Raw genomic sequence first — 21626 nt, forward strand, 5'->3', positions numbered from 1 at the left:
ATCATAGAATATATATTGAAGGGTGAATTTGGAGCCAAGAGGCAATAACTTGATAACTGGCATACAGGCTATGAGTACTAGTTATGAGAGCCAATAAATTCCCTTTTGGTTTTAGATCTTTTCAGCTGAATTTTCTGAATATTGTACAGAAAGACTGTTAACTGACAAAAGGCCCAGTCCTCATACCACCTAGAGTAAGGCAGAGTTTTTGGTTGAATATTCTTTTCTGAGTCTTTCTGCCACTATTTTCCCTCAAAATCTTTCTGCCCTGGTACCATTTTTTTTAGTTAGAATTCTACATATTGTCTTTGAGATATATATATATATGTTAAAAGCCTGTCAACAACATATTTTTATTTTAATAATAGAATTATAGAAAATGAAGGCTTTAAAACAGAAGATTGATAGAGTTAGGTATCTTTAAAAGTTGATAAAATATCTTAGGACAACTGGCACTTTAGTTTCCTTCAAATAATTAAGCTATAATCTATAATAACAAAACATAGTTAGAATTTTTAATTCAATTAGGATTGCTCTCAAATCTGCCTGGTAATTCTAGAATTGCACCTTGACAACAAAACATGGTCCCAAAAGAAAGCATTTATTTTCAGTAAAAAATAAAAATACCTAAGTAAGCAACTTTAATAGGGTTTATATGAGTTTCCGTTAAAAGTAAGATATCTAATGCAAAAGACAATTGCTTTCTGTGTTATTTTTAAAAACAGAAGTGCCAGAGAGTAGAGGAATTAAGAAAGTAAAAACTTTACACAATGGTAAAAAATGTGTTAGTGGCTAAAATAATTACTTTATGAAGTAGACTCCCAAGGAATGTATAAGTTTCCAATTAGACAATATTGGTTCTTTGAAAAGTTTCATTTTAAGATTTAGACTAACATATATCTTTTTTTATTCTTGGTTTCAGCAATTTCTTCTAACTGCCTCAGTAGTCTTGTCTTCCTCGGGTTTTATAACCACAAAGTTTATTATTAAAAAGTTTTAGCTCACCTCAAATACTTTCTGTGCTATTTGGTAAAAGTATCTAGGGGAAAATTCACATAAGAAGAGTAAACCCAATTTAACAGAAAACATGAAAAATTGTTGATGAAGGGGTTTCTGTGTGCGTGTGCTCAGCCCAAAGGAAGCATTGGACTGGCTCTGGGAGTGGGAGGCAGCGTGAAAAGATGTAGTATCTCCTCCTCTGCCTGCTTGTGTTGGATAAATGGATCATTTTATTGTTGGGTTGGCTGAGACTGAACATCAACATTATACAGGAAAGTCCCAAAGGTATGCAGCAGAGGGGATGCTATACCAGTTTCCTTCACTTGATGCTATTAAATGAGCTCACAGTCTGTAAGATAAAAGTTAGATACGCTGAAGGACAATAAGTACCTAGTTTTATAGCAGTACTTTATGTTCAAACTCCTCATGAGTTTATACGTATTTCTATAGAAAGACTGCATCTAAAACAAAGCTCTTAACAAATGAAATTTACAAGAGAAAACAAGCCCTGTGGATTGCTATACTAATGAGTGTTTTTTTCTTTCAGTAACAGTAGTACAATAGTCACTTACAATGTCTGAACATTCTAAGCCCTAACAATAGATACTATATTTGATTTAAAATTTCATAAATATGTTCTATGCTCATTTAGAAATTTTTTCCTGTGTTACACATAAAGAACATTCATCCATTCATTCCACAAAAACATATTTGTTACCTTCTATATGCCAGGAAACCATGATTTCTGCCTTTGTAAATCTGTCTAGCGTATGAGAAAGTTTTGCTCTAAAAATCTGTGATTATCATGTGTTAAATGGGCAATACACTTCAACCAGGAATAATAATCATTTCTATATAATGATACAATTTCCAGAGTGTGGAAAGAGAGAGAGATAATGGTAATATTCAATATATTTACTAACTGCTACAGCACAGGTTCCAACAAAACTAAATGCAAATGGAATAAGATTGACTTTGGAAAAAACCTATAGAACGTAGAATCTCAGCCATTATGTCCACTTGCAAGTATGGTTTAGCAAGCTCCCACTGATCCAAAGACAGGACCTTAAACTGGGACCTTTTCCCCATCTTCTCACTATAATATGAGAACTTAAAAGAGGTTATAATATTGGAAATTGGAAATCGATCATTAATACGTATTTATTACTTTCATACTATGTGTCAGAAACTTTGCCTGGTGTTCAATCAAGACAAGCCTAGTTTCAGGTTACTAAGGAATAAATATAAAATAAACAACAAGCAGGGGGTACAATGAGAGAATATTGATTGTAGTAAAGCATGGCTGAGGAGGAAGTTGTAGAAAGAGAATGGAAAAGCAACTAAAAAAGGGGATCATTATTAGAGCAGGAACTTGCAAGAGGGAGAAGGTTTGAGGTCAAAGGCAAGAGGAAAGGGGTAAAAAAGGAAGAATGACTATGTTGAAGGAGGAAAAAAAATAAGGATGGATAAGAACTGTAAATCAATTTAGAGTTGTAGGAGAAGTAGAATAAGTCCAGAATGATAGGAATCTGGAAGGAAAGAAAGAGGATCATCCAGAATGAAAAGAATAGATGAACTCCAGGAGGAAGTTCATCTTATAAAATTTTCCTTATAAAGGAAAATTTTCCTGACTGTAACAACTATTTCCTCTGTGAAGTAGGGAAGGTAATCTGCGAAGAATAAAGAGTGCAGCATTAAGTACAAAGTTTAAAAAGCTGTAAAAATTTTAAAAAGAAAGCGTCATAGGAAATAGGTAAGTATCTGTAAAGATTTCCTAGAAAAAGATTAAGAGTCCAACAGAGGTGAGAAATCATAAATGTATAAGGTAGACAATCAATATGGTTACGTGATTTGCTCCAGGATTATTCAGTGCCTGGTTTCAGGATCAGAACAAACAGATGGTTGGGTTATTCTAGAACTGAGGATTAGGAATAATGGAATGAGAAGAAGGTCGTGAGAGTGTTGGGAATTAAGAGCGTCAGTGAGAGAGAGGTTTAACTGACGATGGATTGTCAGCTGGAGTGAATAAGGAAATGAAGCCAAAGAAGGCTTATTGATCAAGAACATGTGAAACTGACAAAGTACAGAAGAATCAATGAGAGTGAAAAGCAGTCATTCGCCTGAATGAAACCCCTCAGGGTATTCTGCAGCCTGGATGATAAAGTGCCGCTTACTTCTTAAAACATACAATACTGTTTATAATCTTGCCTGCCTCTCAAGCTCATTTCTAATTCCTTTTCCCAAATGCCTCCAGGCATTCTGTATGTCCTGGCAGGCAGACCAAATATGATGCTTTCTGTCTTCATGTTACTGCTGTTCTTTCAAAGGGCTCCTCTTCTACTCCTAAACTTCCTGTCCTCTATTCACTAATGAACTTCTCAGTTTTCAAGACCCACTTCAAGCATCTCTTTCTTATTAAAGTCACGTGTAGCACTTAGTATGAAAAAAAATGGCTGCCAAAATTTCCTTCCACCCTTATACACTCATGCCATTACTCCCACCAAAAAACCCCTTGATTCTGGGCAAACAAACAGAATGCTGTAGAACTGACACTATTCCAGTTCCAACCTAACCCAACTGCCCTATTGCGAAGAAGTTCAGGCTATCTTGCCTGGAGTATGAGATACCATGCAGAGAGAAAATCATAGAGAGGAGAAATTGCATATAGCAACTATACCTCAGACATATGGAGAGGTGACAGCATGCCGGCAGTCCTCACAGCCCTCACTCACTCTCGGTGCCTCCTCTGCCTGGGCTCCCACTTTGGTGGCACTTGAGGAGCCCTTCAGCCCCCCGCTGCACTGTGGGAGCCCCTTTCTGGGCTGGCCAAGGCGGGAGCCGGCTCCCTCAGCTTGCAGGGAGGTGTGGAGGGAGAGGCGCCAGCGGAACCTGAGCTGCGCGCGGCGCTTGCGGGCCGGCTGAACTTCCGGGTGGGCGTGGGCTTGGCGGGCTCCGCACTCGGAGCAGCCGGCCGGCCCTGCCGGCCCCAGGCAATGAGGGGCTTGGCACCCAGGCCAGCGGCTGCGGAGGGTGTACTGGGTCCCCCAGCAGTGCCAGCACACCGGCGCTGCGCTCGATTTCTCGCGGGGCCTTAGCTGCCTTCCCACGGGGCAGGGCTCGGGACCTGCAGCCCACCATGCCTGAGCCTCCCACCCCCTCCATGGGCTCCTGTGCGGCCCAAGCCTCCGGGATGAGCGCCGCCTCCTGCTCCACGGCGCCCAGTCCCATCGACCACTCAAGGGCTGAGGAGTGCGAGCGCACGGCACGGGACTGACAGGCAGCTCCACCTGCAGTCCTGGTGCGGGATCCACTGGGTGAAACCAGCTGGGCTCCTGAGTGGGTGGAGACATGGAGAACCTTTATGTCTAGCTCAGGGATTGTAAACACATCAATTGGCACCCTGTGTCTAGCTCCAGGTTTGTGGATGCACCAATCGACACTCTGTGTCTGGCTGCTCTGGTAGGGCCTTGGAGAGCCTTTGTGTGGATACTCTGTATCTAACTGATCTGATGGGGACGTGGAGAACTTTTATATCTAGCTCAGGGATGGTACACGCACCAATCAGCGCCTGTCAAAACAGACCACTGGGCTCCACCAATCAGCAGGACGTGGGTGGGGCCAGATAAGAGAATAAAAGCAGGCTGCCCGAGCCAGCAGTGGCAACCCGCTCGGGTCCCCTTCCACACTGTGGAAGCTTTGTTCTTTCGCTTTTTGCAATAAATCTTGCTGCTGCTCACTCTTTGGGTCCACACTGCTTTTATGAGCTGTAACACTCACCGCGAAGGTCTGCAGCTTCACTCCTGAGCCAGCGAGACCACGAACGCATCAGCAGGAAGAAACTCTGAACACATCTGAACATCAGAAGGACCAGACGCGCCACCTTTAAGAACTGTAACACTCACCGCGAGGGTCCGCAGCTTCATTCTTGAAGTCAGTGAGACCAAGAACCCACCAATTCCAGACACAGTATGAGTGAGATCTTCTTGGCCATTCCTGTTCATCCCAACCACCAGATGAATGGAGGTGGAGCCCAGTCAACCCACAGAATTATGGGAAATAAGGAATCATTTCTATTTTAAGCCACTATGTTTTGGGGTTTCGTTATTCATTTATAGATAAATGATATCTCTCCCATTTTCAACTTAAGTGTAACTGTTCAAACTTTCCACTGTATCACACTACTGCACCTATAATATACCTGTATTATTTTACTTATCACACTAGGATTGCAAAATTGTTTTTACATACCTGCTCCCTTCCTATTCTGTGAGATGAAACAATGTTTCAGTGCTAGGGTATGTTTACACTATGTGTGTGCATATATGTGTCTGTTGTGTGAGTGTGTATTCTAAGTCCTAGCACACAACATACAATAAGTATTTAATAATTGACTTGAACTACATTAAATATGGATAGAGTTAGTGGAAGGTAGAAAGAGAGAGCTATGAGGTTCAGTCATTAGAATTTTATGATTTATTTCATAAAAGGAGCAGTTCCCTGATTGACACGGAAACATGCTGGAAGTGAAGTTGGCTTAAGGATAGTCTAGGAATTCAAGTGGGGTGGTAGAATCATCAAGGATGTGGACTTGTGGCCTACTACAATTACAAAATTTGTGTGGAATGGAATATGGTGATATCCAATGGGAAGAGACTGTGAACTTCAGAAACAGAGAAGCTGTGAGTAACAGCTTTCCAGTGAGGAAAACGCTCTTAAAGTAATAGTAAACCATTAAGAATATGCAGTTTCAACCTTCTCCCCAATGCATGTTCAAGGGAGAGAAAGTCAGTCTCCATTTCACAGACTTATGTGGAAGTTGTACTTTAACTAAAGGAAGTTTTCCTTTAAGTCATCTGAGTGCACCTTTTCAGTCTCCTCCAGCGACCCCTTTTGTTCCACTGCCACTGAAAGCTTTCCACACAGTCCTCTGCCATTCTCACTCTACATCTCTTCTCTGGGCCATGTGAGCCACTCCCATGGCTTTGATCATTACTGGTATCTCCTACAGCTGAACTTTCTGACTCCATTTCTTTTATGAGCATCAGAACTATTATTTACAATTCTCTTCTGAATATCTCCAGTGTTTTGCCTACCACTTATGTCAAACTCAAGATGTTAAGGGACGAACTGATTATCTGATATTCAAAACATGTTTTTTTCCTCCCATATTTCCTAGTCCAGTAAATGGCATACTGGCCACTCCATGACTATAGAAAGAAACAGCCAGCACACTGGCTAAGAGCTTGGATTCTGGAATTAATCAAACAGAATGTGCTCAAATCTGGCCTTCATAAATTACTAACTGTATGGTAATTCTAGTCTGCTCAGGCTGCTGTAACAAAATACCAGAAGTTGGGTCATTTAAACAACAGACATTGATTTCTCTCAGTTCTGGAGGCTAAGAAGTCCAAGATCAGAGTTCCAGCATGCTCAGTTTCTGGTGAGGGCCTTCTTTGTGGCTTGCAGAAGCTGCCTTCTTGCTGTGTTCTCACACAGAGCTACTTCTCTGGTCTCTTCTTATAAGGGTACTATTGCCATCATGAGTACCTTTATGACCTTATCTAAACCTATTTACCTCTTAAAAGCCCCATCTCCAAATGTCATTACATTGAGAGTTAGGGTTTCAACATAGGAATTTTGGGGGCACACAATTCAGTCCAAAGCAGTAACCTTGGCAAATTACTTAACTTTCCAGGGATTCATTTTTCTCACCTGTTAGAATCTTAAAAAGCTTGTGAAGAGGCATTAAATAAATGCTTATCCAAACCCTCAAAAGTAATCATACCAACTAGATCTCTTGAAGCCATTCTTACCTTCTCCCTTTCCCTTAGTACCCACCTCTTCCAAGCAACTGACTGCCAAATTCTGTTACTTCCATTTGTAAAGTGTATCTTAATATATGCGTTTGTCCATTGTCACTTCCACTGTGCTAATACAGACCTGAACATATTTCAACCAGACTATTCTTGACTTCATCTAACCCATCTTTCACACCAGTGCCAGAGATAATGTTTTTAAAAATATAAATCTGATCATATCCTTTTTCTTCATTTTCAATTTTTTTTTTAGTAGCTCCCTGTTTCCTACAAAAATCATGCCAAACTCTCTAGCATCTGATTTTTGCAGTCTTTCTCTGAACTACCTTTCCAGGACCACTCTACATCATTTCCCTCCATTCCCTGTATTTAAAACTGTCATTCTCTGAACATATTCTTCTGCCTTCATGTCTATTTCCTTTACTAAATCCTCACCCCTACTTTTCCCCCTGAGAATTCCTGCTCAAACTCCAAGACCCAGCTCGAATGTGATTTCCTTTCTGTTGTCTTCCCAAAACCCCCAGGTGACATAAATTGCACCCTCATCTGTTTTCCCACAGGGCTGTATACAAACCTGTCTAGGCTTTATCACACTACAGTATAGTTATTAATTTACTTGTCTATCTTCCCAGCTAGACTCTGAGCACTTCCTCAGAGGCAAGGATAGTGAAATATTTATTCTTGCATTAAAAGTCCATAATATAGTTCCTGGGAAACACTAGTCAGTATATGTAAGATGCTTGATAAATGTTGGTTGAAAGATTGAATAAATAAACTATGTAACTTTAATGGTGCCTGCTATATATTAAGTTCAAATTTTTCAGGTATAAGTCCAATTTTTCAGGTATATATAAAAAGTAAATCATTAAAACTGGGCATTGAAGGAAGTAGATTATCTACACGTATTTTTCCCAACTTTAAAATTCTATAATCTTATTGTGAACTTGGCTAAAGCTCTTCTCCAGGCATATAGGATTAAAGTCTTGTCTGAGATAGACTTAAATTTGTAGATAGGATCTAGTGGGTTGTTTAAGGTATTTTCCAATTTATTCTATTACATTAACTTTTATAAACTGTATTTTGTGAATTTTATACCTTTCAATTAAACAAAATTGAATTATATGCATTAGCTGATCTTTCAAAATGGTAACATTGTGAAGAAAGTGTTTATTTCTGAAACCTTGTCAGCTTGAGTGACATGTGAGTACCCAGCACTAAGCATCTGTTAGGGAAATCTTATTACTCTGTGTCTGTCACTAGAAAATTGGAACAAACGTTGCAAGGCCTACATGCTTAAAATGTTATGATGTGTTTTTAAAATTGCTTTCCACATAAGGTCTTTTATTTTATTAGAAAATTATAAGCAAACAAGGCTTGTTTAATTGCTTTCAAAGTATAAGCACATTTCACGTCAAAATTGTATCACTTTCAACTGCTGACTTGTGTGAGAAAGCTGTCACGCCCTGGTGCCCAAGAAAGTAGGGCACCATGGCAGAAATTTCTTACTGAAGGATATAATGTATGCTCAATTAAACCAATACAATGTGTGTAATGGTCTACTTCTATCTTAGAACGTACTGCTAGCTTTCTGTTCTGGAATCAAAATTTTCCTAATGCCTAGACTTTTTGCTGAATGCCATGTAAGAAGTGATGCAATCTTTGAGTTTATATCTCAGGGAAGGTTGGGCTCTTTTTTTCTCCTTTTAACATTCAAAAATTCTCAGATATATTACCTTCTCATTCTGATAATTTATATATACCCTGCTCCCTTTCCATGCTTCTCTTAGCTTACTAAATACCTTAGCCAACCATTAAAGAAATTATGCATGAAATGTTAAAATTATAGCCAGTTTTTCAGAGGAATCAATTGTTGGTTATAGTGCTATTTTTCTTAAAAAACATTCCCAAGTCCTTTATTTCTTCAAATATCATAAATATCTATATGTGCTTCAAATGAATGGGGAGGTAATAAAATATGATGGAAAAATCCTGGAAAATTCCAACACTCCTTACATTGTTTGTTATTTGACAAGTTTATAACAACTTTGCTTCTCTAAGCCAGCAGAGAGCACCCACAGAGGTGGTAGATGCTAACTTTTCCACAAAATATGGCAATAAACAGATAACATTTAAGATATATATTTTCCTATATATTCTAAGAAAACATCATGAATTCCCCATGATAGAAGGATATTGTATGTTACTAAACTGCCATCTACTGGATTTGTTCACCCAGTACACAATATCATCTATAAATTTGTATTTTTCAAGGAATACATGACTTTTTTCCCCAGCCATTTCCTGACTTTCTTTCTTTCCCTAGTTCTAGCAATGTGTGCTTCTAATGACCAGGAGAAAAAATTGTTTCAACTAATTATAGTCCCACCAAAGTCATTCACATCATTGAAGAATTAGATTGATTATTCCTAGTGTCATGAAGACGTGTCAATTTGAGACAAGAAGAGGTTTAGAGAGGCTTACACTTTTCAGAGTGCCACCTGTCTCCAAAGGGCACATTCATTAAGAAGCTCCAGGTGCAAGTTGTGGAAGCAAAACAGCATAATGAAGTCCTTTGCCTCCTTGTGCACCTTTTGATTAATAACACCCTCCTTCAGTTCTAGCAGATTGTACAACAGTGTATGCCACAAGAAACCTAAAATACAAGCCTACTTTTCTATCCTTCTTTGAATAGAGTAAATCACCATTTATCTATGACCAGAATCAAAAGAATTAACAAAATAAGGTATCTGTGGCACAATCTACTTTTATAAGAAAAGAACAGCTAATAAGCCGATTGATAATATTTACTTAGTAACAATGTATAATATGTGTCACTGATCAAATTCCACCTAATCTATCTTCTCTGTCCTATATTCACACATGGAAAATGCAATTGATATTTGGCCGGGCGCAGTGGCTCACACCTGTAATCCCAGCACTTTGGGAGACCAAGGCGGACAGATTACCTAAGGTCAGGAGTTCGAGACCAGCCTGGCTAACGTGGTGAAACCGTTTCTACTAAACATACAAAAAATTAGACGGGCGTGGTGGCACGCACCTGTAATCCCATCTACTCAGAAGGCTGAGGCAGGAGAATCACTTGAACCTGGGAGGCAGAAATTGCAGTGAGCCGAGATCATGCCACTGCACTCCAGCTTGGTCAACAAGAGCGAAACTCTGTCTCAAAAATAATAATAATAATAATAATAATAAAATTAAAAATGGGGAAAACTAGCATTTATTGAATACTATTTACTAGACTTTTTTTTTTTTTTTTTTGAGACAGAGTCTTACTCTGTTGCCCAAGCTGGAGGGCAGTGATGAGATATCGACTCACTGCAACCTCCGTCTCCCAGGTTCAAGCGATTCTCCTGCTTCAGCCGCCCATATTTACTAGACATTTTCATGGGCACTGTCACACTTTATCTACACAGCAGCCTTGTAAGGTAAATATCGTTATCCTCATTGTCATCACTCAATGTGACTGAAGCTCAAAGTGATAATAAGAGCTAACATTTATTGACTACTTAATATTTTCCTGGCATTGCCTTTATTACTTTAGAAAAACTGGCACAATTAATTCTCAAGACCACATTATGGAATACGTTATCACTATCTTCATTTTATTAGAGGTGACTCCAAGAAGCTAAGTAACTTGCCCAACATTATGCAAATAATATGCAATAGAGTCTGGATTTGACCCCAGCAAACTGGTTCCAATGCCTGTACCTGTCAACTTCAACATTATGCTGTTTATGAATGTGTGTGTGTGTGTGTGTGTGTGTGCACTTCAGTACTGGGCTATATTGTTTTGTTTCTGAAAATTGGTAATTGTGTATTGTCAGGCATTTTACATGCATTATCCATTAGAAATACATACATATATGTAATATTTTCCCCATTTTACTTTGATAAAACTGACGTTTGGAGAATAACAATAACAAGAATAATCACAGTAAATACATTACACATATCACGTGCTAGATACTGTTCATGAGAAGAGTTTTAAACATAGTACATATTTAATACGGACAACAACAATATAATGCATTCTTATTACTATTATACAGGTGAAGAAAAAGAAAGGTAGCACCTTGACCAAAGTTACAAGGCTAGCAGGAAGCAGTGCAAGAAATCTAGTTCCAAAGACTCATGATTTTATCCACTACTCTAGACTTTGAAACAATTTAGAATAGTCATTCCCTGTTTATTGCAGCAAATGTTTGCAACACGCCTTAACTACAATAGCATTCATCACAATCAAACATTTTGTTGCATACCAAGTAAAATAATTATGCACATTTGGTAAAGAGTAAGAAGGAATCAAGCCTGTACAGTTTCACATTGGTTAGCCTTATGCATAGTTTCAATAATGGTAGAACTAAAATTCCTCTCTTCATTTATCCTACAAACATTGAGCATTAACCTTGTTCCAGGTGCTTGGGTAGTGAAAATAAGGTTTATTTTATTCTGCAAATAATTGGAGATACATAAAAACAAATAGGTAATTGCAACATAAAAGGATAATTGCTAAAAAGAAGTTTTGCTTCCTAAATCAAAGCCAAAGCTACAAAACACTTTATGTTACCTGGTTTCATCGCTCCAAAAGAGGTCATACACAGGGCAAAACTAGGAAAAGAATAAAAAGACAGAAGAACATTCTTTCATAAATATATAAAATAAGGTGCTTAAAATTGTTAGAATAGTTGCAATTCTATTTAAAATTCTGTTAACGGTTATGTCTGAATCACAGGTGGAAGTTCAAAATAACTTCATGATATATGTATTCCTTGTTTCACATCTGATATTTTTCTTTGAGTACTACTCCTTCCTAGTGGGTTTGCCTGGTCCTGAGTTCCCAGGTCCTCCCAGTCTGGCTCATGCCAAATTCAAGCTATCATATTAATCAGAATTTTTAGTTGCAGGTGACAGAACCCCAGTGCAATGTAGCTTGAGCCAAAAGAAAGTGTGCTGACATGATTTAGGTGACTGGGAAGTCCAAGAGATAAGCATGCCTCAGACAGAGCTATATTCAGGGATACAAATGCTATATTCAGAGTTCACTTTTTTCCCTCGCCCCACTTCTTTCTCTTTAATTCTCTCCATCTGTCAGCTCTTATTGTATCTACTTCCTTTTGTGGGTAAACCCTCTCTATATAGGTGGGTCTCACATTCACATATACCAGGTTAGCAACTCTAATGAAGAAAAAACTTCTCTTTCCTGATAATCCTAAATGAATCCTCGGGAATATTCTGATTGGCCTTGCCTAGTTCATGTATTCATTTTTCAGACAATCACCATGATTAGGTGAGCTAACACACACAATTTGATGATCGAAAAGGACTCACAAAAATCAGAAATAGCATCAAGCTTTCCTAATAATTTCAGGAGTACAGGCAATCAAGAGGCAAAGACAGAGCAGAGAAAGCCTGGGATATTCTGTGTGGCTTTGCCAGATGCTTCCTATCCACTGATCCAGAGTGACTGACTAGGTCTCTGTACGTAGTTTTGCTGATTATTACCTTACAGAGTAGAAGTGTGTAATTTATAATACATCTCCATTTTATACCTCAGAATGTTACAAAATGACATGCCATTACATGATATTCTCCAGAGAAGCCATCCATGTCCCCATAAATCAATAGATTCCACGTTTATTTACTAGAAGTAGTCCTTATCCAGGGAGATCCTGCTGAGGACTTTCTGTAGAAAGATCTCCTTCTGTCTAAAATCATTATTCTATTTATTAGGGTGTCTAGTCAGAAAGGAGATTAGAACAGATTACCTGCCTTCCTTTCTTTTTCCTAGTGGTGCCCCCATAGGAAAGGAAGTTAATGGTCCACAGGGCTAGCTGCTTTACTCCTTTCCCCCATCAGGAGACTGGACATTCTGACTGAACATCTTGAGACAAGAATCTCAAACTGTGCTCGGGGGTAAAGGAAGAACCATGATTGACAGGCCCCCAGAAGCACCTGGACCATGAGATGGCGATAGAAAAGCACGTTGAGTAGATATAAACTGTGAGTGCTCTTGTTTATCATACTGTTCCTCTCCAGACAAGAGACTTTTCAGAGTTCTAACGATGCTATAACTTTCCTGTTCCTAAACTTTGTCTATTTCTCTCTAGTTTCTAACTGTGAAAAACTCTTCAGCTATGTTCTGTGACTCATAGATTACAGCAAAAGAACAAATAGTGACAGCAAAGAATGGAAACAACTATGCCAAATCTTGGAGCCTGCAGGAAAGAAATCCAAAAGAATGCTGAATAGGGCCTCACAACGAACCCTTAAGAGGAGAAAGAATATCCTAAGGGTTTTCCATCTAGGCTTATGTCCTCATATCCATTTTCTTACAGAAACCTAAAGTTCTAACATAGCAAATGACTTTAACAGGCAGGGTACACAAACAACTATCCTACTGACCTGATAATCCCAAAGAACTTTTTCTTTGGCCAAGACAACGTCTATGTTTAGGTTGAATTTGAAAGGCTTTGAACAGCTCTTCATATTCTCCCTCATTCCCTAGTATTTTACACAGGCCTGCTTCATTCATTTATGTTACTGCCTGAATCCTGTAAACATTTGAGTTTTTCATTGACGGTTTAAGACTTGATTTAACTGAAAATCCCTTTATAAGAATGTAAACTTTAGGCCGGGTGCGGTGGCTCACGCCTGTAATCCCAGCACTCTGGGAGGCCAAGATGGGTGCATCGCTTGAGATCAGGAGTTTGAGACAAGCTTGGCCAACATGGTGAAACCTTGTCTCTACTAAAAATACAAAAATTAGCTGGGAGTAGCGGTGCATGCCTATAACCCCAGCTACTCGGAAGGCTGAAGCAGAAGAATCGCTTGACCCCAGGAGGTGGAGAGGTGGAGGTTGCAGTGAGCTGAGATCGTGCCATTGCACTCCAGCTTGGGTGACAGAGCCAGTCTCCGTCTCAAGAAAAAAAAAAAAAAGTAGACTGTAAACTGTTTTTAGTTATTTACACTAGGATGTAAACAGCTTTTCAACTGTTCTTCACTGTGGAGGATGAGAGTTTTTGAAGAAGGTAAGACTGAAGGAATAACAGGATGGGGACTATGGTGAGCCAGATGCTTAGGGTTCAACATTTAAGGAGGCGCTCATTCTCAAGTGATACCTCCAGCCTCAGCACCTGAGACTGTCTCCTTAAATGTCATACCCTATGTGTGTTATTTGCCTCGCTCTTATCCCAGTCCTTTAAGGATAAAGTTTAACCAGCTTTGGTTTCTGTTACTTGTGATGAAGTACCCTTAATGCATTTCCCTTCCCCACCCATGAACTGAGGGAGTCATTCTTCCTGGGAACACCCATAATATCCTCTGATTATACCTATACTATACTTACAACACAGTTTTCTCACTATTTACACATCCATATGCACCGGCACTCTGTGCGCTCCTTAAAGAAAGAGACTGTGACATAATCTTCTTTATAGCTGCAATATCTAGTCCTGTACCTATTGAGTGGGTAAGTCAATGAATGAATGGACAAATAAATAAATCAGTGTGTTGTCAGCATTGAACATGCCATACCCGCTGTGGCATGGAACACCTGTGAAATCCTTTGTCAGTAAAAATTTTTATTTTTGCTATAGATAGATGGCAAACTTCAACCTGCTTTTATTCTAATTGTGATATGATTTTTCTCATAACTTTGTATGTAGTATTTGTATTGTTCCCGTTTTTTATTTAAACATTTGTGCTCAAAAAAGAACTGCAGTAGATTTGCAACTGACACCGTATATATGCTTTTGCCCTCAGTCTTCAGCAGGGCCAGCCTCCTTGACCTAATTAGACTTCTCCACTCCCTGGTAAATACTATAATTAATTTATAAAGGACTCTGAAACACCAGCTGGCAAAAATCCTATTAATGGTTTCTACAGAATGAAAAGAGCATTTAAGTTGTAGGAGAGTTGTAGAGTGAGTGTGTGTGTGTGTGTGTGCGTGTATTCACGTTTTTTAACGTGAATTTCTAAGAATGTCAATCATAACACGTACTAAGTAAACAATGTTTAATAATGTCTTGTCATTTCTTTCAGCACATTTATTTTAAATTCAAAAGAAACCCTGTGTGACAAAATATTCTTAGAGATGTATATTTGGGGTATGTGAGACTTGAATGTCCATGAATACTCACACACATCCCATAAACTATGTCATTCTTACAATAAAGTTAAAGAGAAAAAGATGGACCAAGAGTTTAAGAAGGATGTCTCAATGCTTTGACAAAGCAACAACTGTAGTGGCCTTTTGGAGTATTTTCCTATTCAGAAGCCATGGTTGGCAGAATTTCAAGATGGCTCCCAAGATTTCTGTGTCCTGGTGTACATGCCCTGTATTATACCCTCTCTGTGAGTGTGGGCAGGACCTGTGAATACAATGAGATGGCACTCCTTTGATTAGTTTATGTTATATGGCAAAGGGGATGGAACCATTTCTCCTCTGATTACATCATATTATATAAGACTTTATAGCAGTAGTAGTATATAGTAGTAATGGTAGTGGCGGCAGCAGCAGCCAACTGGAGTGAAGTTCTCCTGCTGACTTTGGAGAAGTAAACTCCGTTTTGAGATGGCCATGTAATTAGGACCTGAGGGCAGTCTCTAGAAGCTGGGAGAAACCCCTGGCCAACATCTCCCAAGAAAATAGGGACCTCTGACATAAAGTTGCAGGGAACTAAATTCCACTAACAACCTGAATATGCCTAAAAGCTTCAGATGATATTGCAGCTCCACTTGGCACCTTGATTGTGCCTAGTGAGACCCTAAGCAGAGAATCCAATTAAGCTATGCCCAAACTTCTCATCCACAGAAACTGAGAGGTAACAAATACGTGTTACTTTAAGCTTCTAAGGTTGTAGTAATTTGTTACATGGCACTAGTAAACCAATACAAGAACTAACTGCTTTTTTTTTCTCTGGGCACTACCCTTTACTCCCCTTTTCCCACAGGAGTGCCTCCTAGCAGTCAGGTCTATACATTACACCACGATCCTGAAAAACGGACACAGCTGATTGGACAGAGGTGCACACCTGACTCAAGCCAGAGCAACTAGAGTCTGGAAATGTGAAGATGGGGCTACGAGGCTCCAGGTGGGAATTCCTTGAATAGAAGAGAGATAGAAACTTGAACACTTTAGCAACACTATCTTCTGTCCAGGGTTGCCTGTAGATATTAAAAGCCCTGAGGAAATATTCGAGGAGAGAGAGAATCTATCTATAGCAATCATCTGATTGCAAAAATAGTTATAAAAGTCATAGACCCATGTGAGATGGAGTGATCTGCTGTTAAAAAGTCAAGGCAAGGAAAAGCTACTAACATAGCTGCTTATTTTCCAACTGGTGAACATACAATTTTTTTCTAGTTTCTTGGAGTCACCTATTTGTATTAATTATTACTAAAGAAACCATTCCTGTTTAATTTCCTATCTACCACTGCAAGGAAAAGGTAGCAACACTATTATCATTCACAATGCCATGGCTCTTTGGGTCCTATTATAATTAGAACTGTATAGATCTTCTTGCCTCTGCGGTTCCATAATGCCATTTATGTAATGCTGATGACAGCATTACTCATATTGCTTCAACATCCATTGTACTGCCTGTGAACACTGGATACTAATGACTTGAATGTTGTTAGTGTACTTTGTTGATGATGACCACAAGCACAGGCCTTACACAGAGAACGCAGGAAAATGCAAACAATTATTCATATTGTGGTCATGTTAAATTTATTGTTTGGAATTTATTAATAGCATTTATTTATAGAACTTACTGCATTAACATAGAATAGCACATCTCTCAACCATGTCCTCTCTTGAATTGTCTAGACCTTAATCACTGCATCCCTATAATGTGACCCTTTTAAGGTTGGCTGCAGCCCTGCTTTCCATATATAGTTATCAGTGGTGAAGACAGATGAGAGGCCCTGGATAGACGAAAAGAGCCATCCTATTTGGGCAACCAATGTCCATCACTTGTTCATCAAGGCTTACGACCAACCCAGAACAGAATGTCACCATGTTTATTAGAGGTAAGAAAGGACATTGATTGAAATGGCCCATTGGCTTTGTGTTGCTACTGTCTCAAAAGCCCTGAAAGGAGGCAAGTATTGTCATGATAAGTAGTGTCTGTGACACAGAGCTTGCAGAGGGGTGGTGTGACTGCCCTAATGCCAGCAGCAGGGTGAGGGCAGAAGACCCCAGGATAAAGGATGTCTGCACACACACATACCTTTTTCAAGTGCTCTCCATTAGACGTGGTTCCTTGGTCTGACCAGTCAGGGAAGAGCCCACATACTGGCTCATACAGTCAGCTCCAGACCAAGGATGCATGGGGGACAGTGGTAGCCCAGAGCACTGAACTCATCCTGTGTCTGATATCAGTGAAAATCACCCTCAAACCACTGAAAAAGTATCATTCTGGTGGCCCAAACTTGTGCGATGAAAGAAATAATGCCCCAGCCAGTGGGAGCTTTGGCCCTCCAAGTTGCTCTCCAGGAACTGGCAGGGCCATCTGGCCGTAAGCCACCCTGCAGGTGCTATTCCCAGAGATCCTGGGGCACTGGTGGACCCTAAGCATGGTAAGAGGGCAATATGGTCAGGAGGGCCTGGAGGGAAGAAACAGAGAAGCCAATTTTCTTTAGGCTTAGGGTTTTTAGGCTTAGCTAACATTTTCTTTAGGCTTAGGGTTGTTCCACCCAACAGGTCCTGCTGACCTGGCTGGTCCCCACCACCGAAAGCAATAGAACATCTCAGGACTTCCATTGTCCGGGACCCACATAGTACTACATTTCGGCTCCATCCTGCTGAACGGCCCAAGACGCCTCAGGGGAATTGGGACATCTCATGGAAGGCCAGGTGCAGGACCATGTAGGAGCCCTGGTTGCTCAGGTCTAAGGGCAGTACTGCTTTTTTTTTTTTCTCCAGTCTTCTGAACTAAGTAACAGAAAAGCTAGTCTGAGGAAAGAATAACGTGTATGCAGAACGAATTCAGCAAAGAGACAGAGAAAGGGTGCTGCTTGAATAGAGGATAGTTTCTTTTAGGATATTTCTGAAACTGCATTCCTGCTGTGGCATTCCATCAAACACCACCTTCTCTTTATAATATGCTCCCCCTTTTCATTGTTTAAGTCATTTTATTTTTATTTTTGTTACTTGCAAACAGAGTGAGCCCTAATGCAATATTTAGAGCCAGATTCTTAGCTTTGTAGGTTCAGAAACTCAACTTTCCCATTTCCACCAGAGCTAATCTCCTGGGGACCAACATATTAAGAGGACCCATAAACAACTGATATGCATTTCAGAATGCCAATTTCTCAATCTATAAATAGAGCTTAATCCAAATGAACAATTTGTGGGGATAAATTCACTCTGGGAATTTTACCACAGTAGGTTAAGTGTGCTCAGGAGAGAAGACAAATTATCAGAGGGCTGTTTGGTGAGCATATAATAAGAATAAAGAGAATGGGTAGAATTTTTCTTTCAAATTAGGATAGCTGAAATGAATTTCTTTTGTAGGAATATTTCTCTTTGAAAAATCAGCTAAAGTCCTTGAACTCAAATAACCTCTTCTGGTCATTATCAGATGTATTCACGCATTTTGTTCATTATCCTAGACTTACTATAGAGGATTTTTCTCTTGACACATAGTTCTCCCAGAAAAATTTTGCTAATTACGGTTAGTACAGTTGATTAACTGTTGTTGCATTAACTGCATGCCATCTACCAGCTTTGGCATCTATTATTCCTATTGACCCCATCAAGTCACTATCTCCTCTCTACTCCCAAGGGTGATGACTATCCAAGATTAGTTCTGCTGCTTTTGAACTTCATGTAAATGGAGTCACATAGCATATGCCATTTTGTGTCTTACTTTTTTCAATTCAAGACTATATTTGTGAGTGAAATAAATACTGTAATTTGTTATTCTTGTTACTGTATTACACATTCCAACTGTGTAAATATATGACAATTTATTTATCTAGGCTACCTTCGATAAGCAATTGGGAAGCTTCCAGTTTGGGCTATTTTGAATAGTACACCTATGAACATTATTATATACATCTTCAGTGAACATTATGTGCATTCCTGTTGGTAATATACCTAAAAATGGAATTTCAGGGTCATAGTGTACGAAAATGTTCAGATTTAATATATTCCGACATTTTCCAAAGTAGATATATCAATTACTTTTTGCAATGTATGAGAATTTCAGTTGCTCTACGTGCCTTCCAACACTTAGTATTGTCTGATTTTTCATTTTAGTCAGTTTGATGAATGCATAATGGTATCACATGGTTTTAATTTGCATTCCCCTGACTTGCAGTATCAACCAAGACATAGAAAGCCCACAATAACCTACCTTTCCTATTGATTACAGTGAGAAACTCAAGACAAAATACCAAAAGCAACTGCCTGAAGACTCTGGAAAAATAAAAACAAAAACAGGTAAATTAGATTGGACAACGAAAACCTGGAGAAATGTTCTGTATGTTTGCTTTTCCTCTTTTCTCACAGCTTTTGACCTGAGACCCAACACCTAGTGAAACTGTGGTGACAGGAAAAACTGACAAAAACCTGTATGTCTTGCCAGATGGGGATGGGGGCTTTTGTGAGCCAAAAGTTAGTCGGGGGAATACTTAGCTCCCCCTCTTCTGGTTTTTCTTTCTTTTTTTTTTTAAATTTCTCTCTTTCTCTCTCTCTGGGCATTGGCCCAAGAGTGAGGCCCTAGGCTTGGATATCTACAATACTAACAGAAGCTCTGTTTTTATGGACAAAGGAAGTAGGAAAGGAGGCCTTTGTGGTCTGAGGAGTGTAGAGGGAATCCACATTTTTTCTCTTTTCTGTCACTGCTTTGTCTGAGAATCTACCCTAGTCAGCTGCTATGCCAGGCTGCTAAAACTCCAAGAGGAACCTCATATTTCTGGCGTGAGGACCTTGCAAAACAAAAGGAGAGAAATGTAAGAGGAGAGAGCTAGAGAAGAGGATCCCCTAATTCTATGTATGAACCTATACAAGTTCTGTGTTCACACCTAAACTGAACATGTGCAGAACAGACACAAAATAGCATAGCAAAACTGAATTTCAATTTAAACTACTGCTAACATCCCCAAATAATCCCTGAGTATCGTAGGTATAGGACACAGCAAAGCCTTTGAAAACCCAGCTGACATGGAACCAGTACTCATAGAAGATGAGACCGAACTTTTGACCTGAACCAAATTGGATCGATTGCCTCCTAAAACAAAACAAAAATCAACATTCCCTAAAGGCTTTTAACAGGACTCAGTCTATGCAATATAATGTTCAAAATGTCCTAGATAAAATCCACAATTACACAGTATAAAAGAACTGGAAAAATGTGACCAACTTGCAAGGGAAAATATAATCCACACCTGCCAACTCTTAGATGACCAAAATGTTATAATACAGATTTTAAAGCAACAATCATAACTAGAGAGTAGTTAAACAATTTCTCTCCTAAACATAATCATACTTGCATAAAGACATTTCAGTCAATGATGAACCACATATACAAAGGTGGTCCCATAAGATTACAATACCATATTTTTAATGTACCTTTATGTTTAAATACACAAATACCATTGCGTTACAACTGCCTACAGTATTTAGTACAATAAGATGTTATACAGGTTTGTTGTCTAGGAGCAATAGGCTATACCACATAGCCTAGGTGTGTAGTAGGCTATACCTGCTAGGCATGTGTAAGTACATTCTATGATGTTCACACAACAGCACAATTGCCGAAGGTGGCATTTCTCAGAACATACCCCTATCATTAAGTGAGGCATGACTGTATATGCTGTATTCTAAAAAAAAATTATTGCATTTATATACCAGAATCTATGCATAAGAATGCCCATACTGGTGTTGTTTGTAATACCAAGCCTGAGAAACAGAAGGAATAAACTGTTACAAAACAGAATAGTATCAGTATACATAAGTGAAAATAAAAGAACTACACCTACATGCTTCTACATGCAACTACCTAGGATTAATTTAGAAGCATAATGTTGCATGAACAAAAAAAGAGTACATAACCAACTATGCTTATATAGCTCATCAAATTAAACATACATGTATGTTAGGTTTTGAAAGGAAGGCAAGGGTTAAAGAAAGAGAGGGTGGCTTAACAGCAAATACAGGATTTATGTCTAGCATAAGACCTACAGAGGTGGGAGACCAGCTTAACGCCAGTGCCCATTGCTGCTTACAGGCTGGAGTGATTTATAGGCCTGGGTGGGAGTGGTCTGGGGGGCCATGGCCTGCTGCCTGGGAAAATGTTGATAAGGTGTTCCCAGGATGAGGCGGCTCTGGCCCTTGTTATGGCGGAATGCGGTACTTTCTCCCAGCAGAATATAAGAGGCAGCTTGTTTCTCACGCCCGAACCCTGTGGAATGTTTCACTTTGACTAAGGTCTGCAAAATGACGGGGGGGGGGCTTACAAAAATGGTGCAGTTTGGACTAACAATGTACATAAATTTTTAAAAAGCAAAAGAATAAATCCCAAATATGAGAAAGTGTTATCTGTGGAAGAAAGTAATGGGATGGTATCAGAAAAAGACACTGGTAATTTAAACAATGTTGGCAATGTCTCAGTTTTAAAATTACCAGTTGGTTCCCATGTATAAGTTGCTTACTTATCTGTTACACCTATTTATGTATATATAAAAAATAGGTTTCTAAACGACATCCCATGTGTATGAAATAACAGAATTTTTGTACCTTATTAAAATAATTTCTCTAAACACTTGAAGAGCCCGAACCGC

Source organism: Nomascus leucogenys, chromosome 12 (assembly GCF_006542625.1).
Source record: "Nomascus leucogenys isolate Asia chromosome 12, Asia_NLE_v1, whole genome shotgun sequence".
Classification (NCBI taxonomy): domain Eukaryota; kingdom Metazoa; phylum Chordata; class Mammalia; order Primates; family Hylobatidae; genus Nomascus; species Nomascus leucogenys.